Consider the following 12,538-nt stretch of genomic DNA (forward strand, 5'->3'; position numbering starts at 1 on the left):
GTACAACTGGCTTTAAGATCTGTCTTTCCATGTATTATTTAAGATCCCACCGTTGGAAAGCTTGAAGTTGTACCATTCGCTATACATAAAAAATTGAGTTTGGGAGAGGAAGCGTAGTGACAAAATTTGCTAGACATAATTACTGAGGTGACAGGAGTAATTTCCTGTTATTATTTAGGAGCAACTTATTCCTGCTCTGGTTTACACCCTGTAGATAGGTAATGCAAGGCCCCAGGTGTGAGAACTATCCCATGAACTGAGAGCTGAACTGCTCCTGGTATTTGCAAACCCATCTCAATCCGGCCGCAGACATCACACGCGTCTGCGTCTAGGTTAGAGGCAAGGTCTTAATCCACCACCGCGGACTGTGCAGCGCCGGGCAGTGAACTCCAGCCCCCTCGACTCCACTGCCCAGTCCTAACGCCGGGGCAAGAGCCTAAGCCAGGCCAGCCCCAGCTGCAGACCAGCGCTGGTCTATAGGCTCTCTTCACTTGGTCGGGACCAGAGGTGTTTTCAAGTAGTTCCCCAATTTACTAGAATCAGTGGAACAAACTGGAATTTCAGCTTTCATTTACATGCAGTTTTAGTCTAGCGTTTTTAAATTAACCCACCTGGCATAATTGAGATGGATACCTGTATCTTTGAATTACATAGGGAATTTTGTATGTTTAAATAACTGTACTGGACTCCATAATGCTTATATTAGAAATTGTTTAGCAAAAGAAAATATTAGAAACAGTGCATTTAGTGAATGCATCCACTTAGTGCATTCACACAGTTAATGTGTAGTTTGATGGTTATTATAGATACTTAAAAGTATAGTAAGTGGATATGTAACAGGAAAGACTGCTACAACTACAGACGTACTAAAGGGTAACTCCTGCACACCTAATCCAATCAGTATTGTCCTTTACTGTCAAGTTTGATAAATTGCAGTACTGGTAGCTTCCTGCTTGTTGACTGTTACCTAATTGTGTCAATGTACATCTGTAGTATGTACATGTGAAAGTGCCTTTAAATTTTAGAGGAGCTTTAGCCTTGCTCTTGTACTGTTGCATTTCCATTGCATCCTTCCCTGTTCGTGTATGGCTGCATTCCCATTGCATTTCTTCCACTCTCGAAGAACAAATAAAAACATGGAAATTTCACGGTTCTGGAAGAGAAATGTACTGTTAATCTGTTGTGACAATGCACTTTTATGTATAGTACTGTACATTTTTGGCATGTACCATTACAAGCTTCAGTATACATTCAGGTTTGTTCCTCATAGTGTATCTTTATAATAAAGAAGATAGTTCTGTCTGTGCGTGTACTTTTGCTGGATATCTTCTAACGTGGATTGCCAATCTGCCTTTGCCTTCCACATAAAGGGAAAACAATCAGTATCCCCCAGCCACCCGCACCCCACCCTGCATCAGCTCCCATCACCGTCTTGGCCTGAAGAAGTGCTTGTTCCCAGACAGGCTCCTACCTGACTTAAAGAGCACCACCCCTGTAAACTCACCCAAATCCCTCCGTACCTGAAGACCCCCCCACAAAGAGCCACCAACTTCGCGTGGTTCTGCCCAAGCACCCATCGAGGGCGGCCAACCCCACTCCCGCTGGCTGCGGGACCGCCCGTCACCCACTCGGGCAGCACCCCGCCACCACCCTCCTATTATTCACAGAAAAAACGGGGTGAAAAAAACACTCCAGCTTCCACATTTTAAAAACACGGTCCCAGAGTGCAAAGAATAAAAAGGTCTACCTGGGGGCATTTCTTGCAGCAGAAAAAGGGATGCCATCACGCTGGGGGGCAGGGGGAGTGCCACAAGTAAAGGTTCTCTTCAGTGACCTGATGTCCGCATAACGGTGGCAATACCCACGCCTCGGCAGCTGGCTGCAGGAACCAGGGGGCTGTGAGCGTCAGGTTGCACGAGGGACATTCAGCCATGGATCAGTCGCTGCCAAGGACAATTCCTGGGCTTGGACTGCAGCTGCCCGGACAGGCCCGCCGTGCCGCCCAGCTTACATGCGTTTAGGGGGAGAAGGGCTACTTGGAAACACATTTCCAATCCTTGCTTAAAAAAAAATTAGGGGCAGGAGCCACAGCTGAAGGGGCTGGTTTTAAAGTCATCTCTGGTTGTGGTTTGAGGACCACCATCTGCCCGGAGGTAAGAAGGGGACGGATGTCAGGCAGTGCAGGGCAGTGGGGGGGGGCGGGTGTGCTGGCCACCCCGGCTCGGAGCAGGGCTTCCATTCTTCATGCTGGGAAAGCTGCCGTAACGCAACTGTTCGTTAGTGGCCTCATCGATCAGGCCGTGGTGACAGCCTTTGTATCACAGTGTCCAGTGACCTACTTTGGGTATTTCTTCTTGTCCCCTACTGCACAAAAGCCGACTAAGAAATTCAGGAGGGGACAGCAAAGGTCATTCTTCATTCAAGGTCCTGCACAGCCCAGAGGACATGTAACCCAATTTCCACAGGCAGCCTGCATGCTGGTGGGGAGAGAGGCTTCTGTGGCAGCTTTCAGTCTATTTTAAAATAACTAAGAAAACACAAGAAGAGGGGTCTCCTCCTGCTGTGTAACGTGAAATTTTGGTGTTGCGCTGCACTGACTTCTTAGCTTGCTTCCAGGTTTTGTAGTGGAAAAAAGCCTGGCTCTCACGGAGACAGCCAAAGGTTTTGGCAGGTGACTAGGGAAGTGCTGACTTTACTGGCACTCAGAAAAGCAAAAGGGGTGATGAGTTGTTTTGTTGAGCGAAGTGCATTAACAGAAGGGATAATGAGCAGCAGTGGCAGTGGGGTGTTCAGCTCTTGGGTCACCACTGAAAATCGCTGTTTCAAGCCACGTGCAGCTCCAGGACAAGGCACTGCCCCGGCCTGCACAAACGCCTCCTCAGCCAGCGTAAGGAAACCACGGAGGCTCAGCCCAGGGTTTAAGTTCTCCTTGGTAGAGACGCACGGTTTGTTACTTACTCTGCAGCTCACAGAGACTTACCCTGCCCGGGAGGATCCACGGTCACACTGTTCAATCACTGCTACCCCGTGGGATGAGCCTTGATGTTAGTCTGGGTGGTACTGATACATGGGGAACAACTGGAACCGGCCTAACTAGTGATGGTACAGGATGAAAGTACCATTCTCGTAGGTAGGAATATCGCTTTTTCCATTAACTTGGCTCTAGGGGGGAAAAAAACACAAAACCTATAACATATGAAAGGCCAAATAGATCAACAATTTAGCACCTTAAAATCCAGTTAGCTAACAGCTCAATTACTGTTAAGAAAAAAACCCAAACAACTGCTAGTTTAGACATGCCACTGTAATTGCAGCTACTCCCTCGCTCTCTGTTTTCTGCCAGGCATTTGCAGATCATGGCGCTGACAGCACCAGGCTCTGCCGGCACTACAGCTCCGGCAGACCTGGCGTGAGCAAGTTTTCCTGCCGGGGAGGACCGCGACGCCGGGATCCTCACGACTTGGAGGTGTCACTCACTCTCTCCGCCGCGGTGCCGCAGCCCGCCCGCACCTCGGCTGCCTCGGCCTCAGCCTGGCTCATGCGTCCCCCCGCAGCCTCCCGTCCCCCAGCCCCGCTGGGTACCCCGCCTCCCTCCCCCGCCCCCAGCAGGGCTGCAGCCCTCACGCAGTGTTTCAGTGCCTCTCGTCCAGCCGTCCTGCCGATCAACAAGGCCAAAACTGGCGGAGAGAGGGGAAGAGGAAAAGGCAGGTCACGCAGGACCAGGCCGCCTGATGCACGTCCCAGCCAGGCTGGGGAACAAAACTTGTCTGGTGGTGCTAAGCCAGACCTGAGGGAGAAAAGAGCCAACATATTTCCCTGCTTTCTCACTCGGGTGACAAACACGGGGAGAGCCGGCAGGCCCACGCGCTGGGAGGCATCAGGCAGGGTTTGATGTTGACTGAGGGATCAGGTAGCGTTAAATAACATAAACTGGGTCCGGCTGAATTGGGCAAGTCAGCGGGTTTTCTCCCACCATTCTCAATACGTACCTGCAAATTGAAAAAACCAGCAGGAATGCAGTTTTTATGCCTAAGTCCGCGGTCGGGGAGCCTGTCCCCCGCGGCAGCGCGAGGCCGGCGCGCCCCGGCCGTGCCGCCGCCATCTCCCGGCAGGGCCAGGCCTCGCGGGGCACCGCAGAGGCCCCAGAGCAGCCCTTTGGTCTGGGGTTGGTGGTTGTGGGCTTTCCTTTTTTTAAGTAACAAACTGTATTGATTTTTTTTTTCTTCAAGTAGCGTAGTAATGGAATGAGAGTGCAAAGTACAAGGCGAAACAAATTCAGCTGTAAAATATGAAGATCGACAAGTTGTGCCGTACAAAGGAGGTCAGACACTTGCGGGATTGCAATCAATAGTCACTGCGCTCAGTACGGCAGCACGGGTAAACCAAAACCAAACCCTGCCTGTTCGTATTTCCGTGGAGCACATCGATTCCTCCCTTAATACCTGCCACGTGCGTTGTCAGTAGTGTACGCTGACATCTATAACCACTGATCAAACAACATAAAACACTGATTTACATTTATTTGAATGAATTACCCTCCGGGAGGGAGAAATCACTGAGCCCAGCGCTGCTCTGGGGGGAATAAGACAGTCATGAAATGGTCGGGTTTTGGCAGTGGTTTTTTGATTGCGATGAAAAAGCATTAACGTGGAGGTTGTTACCGGAGACACAAATAGTGAATTTAAAAGTGTGCTGAAGGTGGAAAATACCAAAAATCCTTCATAACTTTGACCAAGAACTGCTGAGTGCTGTGAAACGGCTCGGTGCAACACGTATTTTAAGTGGGATTTTTTCCCGCCTACAATGTTTCAGAGCTAGCCATTACAGCAGTACACCAGCACCCCTGGTAACCAGCACCAAGGGGAGTACAACAGGATTATCCACCCATACTCTCAGGTTTAAGCTGAATTTCAGTTGGATGTTTTTTTCAGCTCTTTAAATTTTTTTTCCTGAACGCTACTCCAAGAATATGTCAAAACTTAATTTCAGACCTAGTGTCAAGACCGGTTTTTAATTTGTCATACACATCACAAGGCTTATTTTATGGCTAAGTTAAAGTTATTCTGAACAAAATCGGTTCTCATACAAGGTTACAATCAGGGATTGAAACATGGCTAATCTGGGGCTGCCAAATCACGTAGTTAATTCTGAACTCTCCACCATTCCCCTTCCAAAATTGCAAATTAAAAAAAAAAAAAAAAAATATATATACACGCACATATCATGTCTTGAATGCATAGAGCCAGGTACATTGCAAAATTCCTGCTGCATGTTTTATTTCTCGTCGGTGGCAGGCAGCAGCGTGGGGGACACAGCACGTCCCCATCGGAGGGACCCCCATTTTCACACACCCACAGGACCACCCCTCTCCTGCACCCCTGGCCGCACTGCAGGTCCTGCCCAGCTTTCTCCAGCCAGGCCCCGAGCAATGTTTGCCTTCATGCTGTCATTACACCTCAGTCCTTCAAAATGCTCCCAGTATTAAAAATGATCTTACTCCATTAAATACTAGAAGTTTAGGAATATCATTTCTTATGTACTGTAGGCCTAAATGCCACTCGTATCTGTGTACATTCATGAGATGTGCACAAGAAAATGTGCATGTTCAGTGAAGCAGCAGCTGATTTACAAGCTTTTCTATAGGAACCTAAGTTTCTGCTGTACCTGCATTGTAATATTGGGTCTCTGGTTTGACCTCTATAGAAATAACTTGATTTTCTGTATACAAGACATCAGTCTGGGGTTTGCTGTTTCACTGTTTTTACTTTTTCCTATTTTAGAGGTGTACCAGCAGGCTGAAGCATTTAAATGCAATTTTTATGTGCACTACAGTTCCATCTCCAATATCAGGTACATTTATTATTACTCTAAAGTAAAATCAATTTTTCCAGAGATCTATTAGCAATGCTAGTCGTAGAATAGTTCAGTTATGCTTAGTGTGGTTTTCATTCTCAGTTAAATAAAATTGATGAGAAGGCAGTTCCTGCAGATAATTTCACTTTTCCCCAATATTTCCTTTTGTTGGTGAAAAAAACAAGAGTGTGCTGTCTCAGGCCCTACATATTTCCCAGAAGCGGCCGGCCGACCCCGACGTCAGCTGAGCAAGGAGCCCTGTTTGAGGGCACTACCCTGGTCCCTGCACCGCGACCTTGCTCACTTGGAGGAGGACTGGAGGCAAATGTGCAACCTGTGCCATCCCTGCAAAGCTACCAAGTGTCAGACATCGTCAGAGGCTCTTTGCCCTCTTTGCTAAAGCCGACACGCAGCTAAAGCTGCGTCTCCAGTGCCTGCGGTGGCTCAGGTTTCCCCCCTGCACCCAGGGCACCCGCTTCTTCAAAGCGCTGGGAGCAGTCGTGTCTCAGCTGATGAACGGAAGGATCCCAGCATCAAATAAAAACACATCAGGCAGGAAAACCACATTTGTATGTGGCAGAAATCCTCCCAGAACGAGGTGCTGCAATTTTGCAAAAAGAAATACAAATCACTTTGCCGTTATACTTACGTGCAGGAATATTTTTCAGTGTTACTTGCACTACCGTGAGTAACGGTCAAGGAAAATCTGGTTTGTTCGTAACTTCTGTCAAGATAGCACTGCAGTGAGATCGGTGCTCTTCTCTCCCCGGGCATTTGTAATTCAGCCCTAATCTCTCAGAAATGTTACTCGTTACGTCCGCTGGCTGCGCAGCCCTAAGCCCTGGTGAGGAGACGCCGGGCAGCCCCTTCCCAGCCCCCCGTTCACAGGGACGGGCATCCCGCTCCACCGCAGGCAGGGGTTAGCCGGGGAAAGGACCCGAGTACTGGATGCTCTTAACCCGGGCAGAAGAGGATTCGTAAATGAGGACAGTGAGCCCAATTACTGCCTTAGAGTGGCAAAAATATGCCACAGTCGAGAAGCTGACACGTTATCCATTAGCCGGCCAGGACTCTTCTCCTCCACATCGCTCCTACAGCGTTCAGTAAAACGGGACCTGCCTGCAGCTGCCTGCCCCACTGGTTTTTTGAGCAGCTCTGCTTCTCCCCAGACAAAATGTTAGAGAGAGAGAGGGAGAGACTGATATAAGCTGTACTTCACAGGGTAACGTCCACTTACCTGCGCAAACAAAAATACAGCACTTCAGGGGGTATAAATACCAATGAAAATTTAAAAAACCAAAATGTATCTGCATGCAAGGTGCACTGGAGACAAGACACATTCCTTTCAGCTGGTAAAGCCAAAGACTGTGAAAGCCATCCCTTTGTATATGCTAGTTTATTCGACCAAGGTTTGGGATTTTTCCTCTGTAATCTCCATGTCTCCTCTCAGGGAAAATCAAAGGAAAGAGAGGGGCTGGGGAAGGGCGGCAAGAAGTCATTTTCTAATGTGGTAGCCCAGAACAGCAATCTTGCACCCAAAATCGTTCGCATTCCATGAGACACGGGCATTTGGGACAGCAGTAGGGGAAAGCCATTGCATGCTGAATGGGGCCTGGGCAGGGTCCCGGCTGGGTGCCCGTCCCTGCCCTCCCCCCTGCCCGCTCCCACCCTGCCCTCGCCCTCCTCCCTGTCCCGCACCGCCCGTCACCCGGGGGGGGGTAAATGAAAGGCAAAACTGCCCAAACGCTGCGATGCTGGGCAATGCTCCGTTCAGCTTTCTGCGGCAGCAAACGTTTCGACCAGGCAACTCTCGCGCAAGCCCCAGACTCCCACTCGTTGTTTCTGCTGTGGCGTCTGATGCCGCAGGAGCCCCAACAAAAAAAATAAACTTTCCTGACCACGTTTCTGATCACTCAGCATTTCCTCACAGGGATGTTATTCTGTTTTCTATGAAAGGCGAAACAAAATCTTTGATGAAAGCAGTCGGGGTTTTCTATGGCTGTACACTCATTCAGAAAGAGTTTTCCATATTTTTTAGAAAAAAAAATCAACAAAGAGGTGATGAACGGGCTCCGAGTTACTCCCGTGCACCCAACATGCCAGGAGGTATTTTGCAGCAGGGTCTCCTCCCTGCCAGGAGCGGGGGGATGAAGCAGCACAGGCTGGGGGAAGTTGTGGGACACTTCAAGCCTTGTTTTCTCTGATGTTTCAACGCTTAAAAGATCAGGGAGGGGGGAAAAAAAAAAAATCACTGTAATTCAAGTGGAAAGTGGTGCTTCAATTTCTATCAAGCTTCCTATCCACCACAAGTTCTTTGTGTCTGTTTTACCTTGTTGTTGAAGGCACGAGCGACAGCTCACGCTGCAGCAGGACACCGAGGCCAGGCAAGAAGTCTTGAGCAAACAGGAGGCGAGATGCTGGGCACGGGCAGGCAATGAAAGGCACCGCCAGATCTTTTCCCCATGCACAGATCTGATACAAACCTGTCTCCGGGCTGATTATTTGTAAAACTGCCCTGTTTAACCCAAAGCAGAGAGTCCTTTGGAAATTTAAGTTCCCTTCGTGTATCATTACATGCGCTACTTGGAGTATGAAATATAAAGTAATTTATTTTAAGGTCTACTTTGTACCTCAAGGTATCAGAATATTAAAAATTCATGGTTCAATTCATAACAGTTGCTCACAGTTTCTGTGGGATTTCTGAAGGTTTTACCTTTTAAGGAGAGCTGAACGCGTATTTCATGGCGGGAACGCTGGCGTTCGGCCCGCGGCACCGACCAAGAGCCCAGCAACCAGCAAGTTAACCTATATATATAAAAAAATAGGACTTAAGTCTATTGGCTTGTGCTCCAAAATACACTGTTTGGTTTTTTGTAAGGGAAAAACCCTCCAAAAGGCCTAAACAAAACTGTCCAACAGCCCCTGACTGGCTTCTGTTTAAATTTGACTAATTATTTCACAAGTGACACCCTCTCTTCCAGACTTAAATATCAAGCCAGTGGGTCCCACGGTCCTTTAAGAGACTCAAGAATCAGAGTCAACTGCATCTCTCATTCTGTAGATTAGATATTAACTCTACATTACATCTTTATGAAGCATTTTATACCTAACTTGTAAATTACAGAAGGCTGGACTGTAAAGATATCATAGAGCAAATAAGTTTAAGCAATTCAAAGGTCAACCACAAACTGAGAAAACATTATTTCTTGCACAGCTGAACACCTCATTAATACAAGACATAAAATAAAACATGAAGCAGTGCAGAGAGAAAAAACAAAGCTGGCTTGTAACAGGATTTTTCCTTTCACATCAAATTCTACAAGCTTAAATACATTTTCTTAATAATAAACGGACAAAAGAATCTCTGTAACCTGTTCCTAAGTGAAATTTTTGAAATATTTTTCATTTAAATGCTTTGTTGCAATTCTTTCATCCTTATAGGATAAATGCATTTCATTGTAACATCTTATATAAAACAATTCTGCTTTAGTATAAGCAAAAGGCTTTTTTCTGCTCTTTCTAGAATGAAATATTGCTAAGTAGTATGTCTTCAGGAAATATCCTGGGTTTCACAAAGCAACGTTTCCTGACGGGACAACGTCTTACAGGAAAATTTCTGGTCAGTTTGGCAAACAGCTTTGGGATGTCTCAGCTCCCTCGTGCACAGAAACCCCCCGGGTACACGGGGAAACACCAAATTCCAAGCCGGGGTGTGGGTGGGCAAATATTGCTATTAAAATAGCAATATTTAAGAATGTGAAGGAAAAGCTGTCAGACTAAGAACTTTTATTTGAGAGAGGCAGATGAAAAATTTAGCAACCGCATGTTTTATTTAGGGAGTTCGGCTCAGCGATCCGAGGACACCGAAACACGACTGCTCTCCCTTCCCCCGGCAGCGCGCGCGCGCCGCCCTCTGCTCAGCAGGACCCCGAGGAGACACAGTTCACCCAGTGAACTACAAGTCATATAAATTGAGGTTTTCACAACGCTCTTATTAGCGGCAAGTCTTACCCCAAACTCAAGAGCCTCAGCTCTTACCTACCTAAAAGCTCCTTCCTACCCATTTCCTTCGGGTCACAAACACCACGGGAAGGGATGGAAACTCGTGGTCTTTTAAACTCCAGCTGTTAATCGTTCATGCTTTGTAAATGTCCTGCAGTCACTGGCTTCTCACAAACATTACTTTTTTGACACTGCTTTCTTTTAAATTAATCTGTTAACATCAAGTGTCCCTTGGAGAGCTCTTAGAGTGTTTTATAGAGAAATAACCCCATATATATATTTTTTTTTAGCAGCCACTTGATTAAACTGCTACATCATTTTCACTTCTCCCATTTATTGTGCAACCAATTACTTTGGGATCCCTGCAAGGATAAGATCGATAGCTCTTGGTTTCTCTTTCAAGTCTCCATTACCCTCGCACACAAACGCACACACAAACTGGTTTCACATCCCTACCCCAAACCTGGAGGACAGGGGGTTTCCTACTCCCAAGGCTTTGGGAAAGTTCCCTAACGTATTTCCTCAGCTGCCAGACCCATCGAGTAGGGATAATACTCCCCAAGTGTTTTATGGATATACATTTATTTACATATTTAGGAAGGCTGAAGGTGACAGTGTCACAAGCCAAAATCCTCTTTGATGCGGCGCACTATCAAAACCAGCTCACCACCAAAACCAGCTCACCAGCAGCCCAGTTACCTTCACACGGATGCAGACTTCTCCTCCTTCCTGGATTTTCTTTGCATTTTAGCAAGCAGTGTTCTGCGTACAATCATGGCAGAGCATCGAGAGCACGTTGTCTGTTGCTTGACTTTGTTCACAGAAGGAAAAAGTTTGGGCCACAATGCCAATTTCTTTCAGTTATTTGTAGCATGCTGCAACATCTCATTAACACTCCTTGCCACATAAAACAGCAGTGATGTACATATCAGAGGGGGTTTACTGCTGTTTAAAATTGCCTCCACTCATCTACTAACTGTAATAGTTTCTTGAACATCTTGGAAAAAATCTCTAGGACAAATACTCACTCATCAGAGCTTCCTATTAAAATACTTGCAGCCATTTCATAAACCCTCCTTCTAGCAAGAGAACAAGTTTCTGAACCAATGCTGTCCTTGTAAATAAACACTTTCCCAAAAGACGAGGGTTTTGACTGTATCTAGTGGAGTTAGTTTAACATCACTGAAAAGTTCTCTTAGTGCTCATAAACCACAAATTTACTCATTAGCGGGCTTGCGCGTCCTCTAATCCTGTGAGCAGCCTCCGCAGTCAGAAGTTACTTGCATGACTTCAAACGGTATCCTTCGTCGTGGTCAGCTTTAAAGTTCTTCAGCAGCTGAACACAGTTAAGTCCACCTCTCTCAAGACACAGTGACAGATATTGTGTCTTTCATTTGGGGGGGGGGAGGGGGGAGTACTCAACAAGTCTGGGCATAAATCTTCTAATCTATACCAGTGTAGCGCCAGAGTTATTCATTATTTCAAAAGCCAGTTTCCTTTTATCAACAGAAAGACTGATAAGGTAGGAAAAAAAAAAAAAATCACTGTGCTATGAGACTTCTTGAGGTCACTTGCCAAAAATCACTCACAATAATATACCTGCAGAACAATAATGCAGTTTACAAATCTATTCACTGGCGTCACCCGATCTGGGACCCAGCTGAATTCACATCACAGTTTATGCCTGAATAAATATCCAAATAAAGATCCTATGAAGTCTTTCATACTTCATTTATTTGTAATTGCCCCATGACCGCCGACTTGCATTAACCCAAACAAAAGTAGATTGAGCAGATCCTAGCGCAGAGCAGGGACTATCTGGGGAGGTTTTGAATGGCTTCCAGGGCTGATGCAATACCTGAAGAACAAGATGGGCACTGCACAGGCCTCCCACCTTGAGATTAGGTTTTTGTGTCAATGGGACAACCCAAGCAAGCTCTGGATTTAAGTCCAGTACTTGAAAGATTCAAGCAAGTAAAAGCACAGAATATTTTGTATGAAAAGCAACAAATGGTAGGAAGACAAGATGATACAGCAGAGGTGTCACATCTGCAAGATTTTTAATAAGATGGAGCCGCATTTTCCCAATATTTTACACAGCTTCTTGTAAAACTAATGGCTCTGAGAAGCCTGTGTTAAGCAGCCAACCACAAAAGGCTGCACCAGGTTTGTCTACAGGTCCATGTAGCTCCATACCCCATGTCTAACAGGAACCCCTGGATATATGCAGGGAAGTTTGGAAAAACAGGACCAGCACACAGTGGTACTTCGCTGCTTCCCAGCGACTTGCAGCTGAGAGTTTACCTCACCCAGAGGCTGCATTTTTGTGCTTAAATTAATACATGGGTACCACACAGTCCAGTGAGTTTCTGAAAACTTAGTTTCTTAGGTCCATGAGTTTAACATCATTCATGGGAGTAATTACAAAACTGTGAACAAGCAAAAAATAAAAGAAACTATCTTTTGTAGATGTCTTAGTGATGCTGTAAAAGCTGAACTTCGTTTAAAGGAACTAGAACAAGCACTCCAGCGCGGGTAGCCCATGGGAGCTCCTCACATTAGTCAAATGCTGAAGCACACAGCAATCAGAGGTTCTTAAAGCAAAAAGGGCTTAAAACATATCACTGCGATTTCTTTCTTAAATCCAAAGCTATGCAGCCTCAAGCACAACCCAGATTCCAAC

This window comes from Calonectris borealis, chromosome 1 (assembly GCF_964195595.1).
Source record: "Calonectris borealis chromosome 1, bCalBor7.hap1.2, whole genome shotgun sequence".
Taxonomy (NCBI): Eukaryota; Metazoa; Chordata; class Aves; order Procellariiformes; family Procellariidae; genus Calonectris; species Calonectris borealis.